We start from the raw sequence: 2,834 nt of genomic DNA, 5'->3' as shown, positions 1-2,834 counted from the left end.
ATCAGATGGTATAATAACAAAAGGAAATCTTGGGATAAGGAATTGTTAGATATTCAAAGTAAACTAGACTCTTATAAACATAATAATAAAGAAAATATTATGGACAAGAAAGTTATTGAAGAAATAAACAAACTAAATGAGAAATACAAAGAAATTTTAACTCATAAAGTTAAAATAACTTTAGAGAAATACAAGTTTTGTCTTATTCAATAAGCCCCAAATACTTACATAGACTTAAAAATAAAACAAAAGATTGAATAAACAAAACCATATCAAAGAAATCTTTTCTCTAAGGAAAAGAAGAATGTTTCTAGTATACCAGAAATACTGGATGAATTTAGAAATCACTTTCACAAGATTAACCATAACAACATTAACATGGAACCTAAAGATAAAATAAAGGAGTTTATAACCACAAACATGAATAAAAAGCTTAATAAACAACAGATTAAACTATTGGACAAGAGTATTTCATATACAGAAGTTATTACACAAATAAATAAGCTTAAATCAAACAAAGCACCGGGTAATGATGGTATTATACCAGAGATATATAAAATCCTTTCTAAAACTACATATTCATTAATACATAAGGTTTTATTCTGGCCCAAACTGAGTTAATAACCCCCCCCATCTTGGCAATATACATTTATTTCACCAATTTTAAAACCTAATAAAGATCCAACTAGATGTTCTTCATATCGACCCATCTCATTACTTAATGTTGATTATAAAATGTTTATGAGTATTTTTGCTGATAGATTGAAGACAATTATCCCCGGCATTATAGACATAGATCAGACGGGCTTCATTGTAAATAGAAATACTTTTGATAATATAAGAAGAACTTTAACATTAATTGATTTTGCAAATAGGAAAAAGAAAGATTTAACACTTATTAGTCTTGATATAGGTTCAGCATTTGATTCAGTAAGTTGGGACTATCTGTTTACCTTACTAAAATGCACAAATTTCTCTGATGCATTTGTAAATTTAATTGAGCATTTATACAAAGGAACGCTGGCTTATATTAAGGTAGGAACATATGTTTCACAAAAATACCCATTCTTAAAGGTACAAAGCAAGGATGTCCACTTTCTCCACTATTATTCACTTTAGTAATGGAGCCTTGGGCTAATTTGATTAGAAACAGTACTGACATAGAGGGTTTTGAAATAGAAGAAAATACAACATCAAAAATTCAACTTTTTGCAGATGATGTTCTAATTACATCAGCAGGATCTAATTCTTCTATGCAGTCTTTATTTGATAAAATGATGAATTTTAAAAGTATTTCTGGTTTAATATTCAATGAAGAAAAACTAAAATACTACCTATATATACACGAAAAAATACTCTCATTAGTGATTTTACTAAATATGTACCCAACTCAGGTCAGATAACTTATTTAGGTATAATACTATCTAAAGATATTAAATCTATTATATATAATAACTATAATACCTGTTTTCTTAATATACAAAATCTTTTTAATACCTGGAATAATATGTTTTTACTATGGAGGAGAGACTTACAATTATTAAAATGATAATATTCCCCAAGATTTTATACTTAATACAATCAATAATACTTTCACCTACAAAAATAACTATCAAGAAACTGAATACACTAATGTTAAATTTCTTATGGGCACCTAATAGACCTAGGATTGCATTAAAGAAACATACTAATAGCTGGTCTCAAGGGGTATTTCTTTTCCAGACTTTAATTTATATATTATCTCTTCTATTATAAAAGTTATTACTTTATTAATAGATCGGTCATATGTCGCAAAATGGAAAGATTATTGGGAGCTAATTAGTATGCACTTCATGAAAATCTCCTTAACACATAAAAATATGATTATAAATAACTCCATGTTGTGGTTGCTAAAGGAATTTTGTACTTCACCTGTTACACCTAAACATATGGTCTGTTACCCATTAAATATTATTATTAGTTATCGTAACTTTATATTCATGCACCCTAAGTATAGGGAATGGAATTTTATTGTATTCCCTATAATTTATACTCAGGGTATGCTTATGTCATCTACTTCTGAAGGAGCTCATTTAGCTATAGATAATAATCTAAAGTACTGGTATCAGCTGATATCTGATAATAAAGTTAAAAATCTAGATTTCTTAAAACAAGAATTTGATCTAAGAGAAACTTGCTGGTTAGAGGTTCAGATCTTTAGACAACATCTCATTGATAGAATAGATCTAATGTCTATAACAGTTAAAGAATCTATTCCAAAACTGATTGATTACTTGATAATAAATTTACAGCATAACGTTTCTGATAAAGGTAAACTTTCATATATACATAAAATTATCAGACAAGAAACTTTTTACAATGTAGATTCATACTGGAATTATTTCACCTCTATTAATGGGGACCCACCAACTCAACAAGATAAACAATATATATTGGAATCTGCTTATAGAACTACATCTTCCATTGTCTGGAGACTTTATACATGGAAATTTTTACATAGATCTTTTTATACACCTTTGATGATGAATAAAATTAATAATAAAGATAATCTATGTAAGAGATGTAATTTAGAAATTAATGCTGACTGGGCTCATATGTTTTATGACAAAAAACAGTTGAAATCCAAAGCGCCTTGTACCAGCAACAACAAGTAGGTAGTCTTAACGAATTTTATTTATCACAAGCGTTTTCGCACTAAGGTGCAGCTTCCTCAGAAAACAAATTAACAATGAGGTAAAGTGCACGCCCCTTTTATACAAGGCAAAAGGGAAATGACAACATAACAAGGTAAAACTCATTGTAGTAATTGGAAAGCAGGTATAAACCTTCACAAG

Source organism: Protopterus annectens, chromosome 12.part0 (genome assembly GCF_019279795.1).
Source record: "Protopterus annectens isolate FY-2018-M chromosome 12.part0, PAN1.0, whole genome shotgun sequence".
Classification (NCBI taxonomy): Eukaryota; Metazoa; Chordata; order Ceratodontiformes; family Protopteridae; genus Protopterus; species Protopterus annectens.
Note: the sequence above shows the minus strand (reverse complement) of the source record.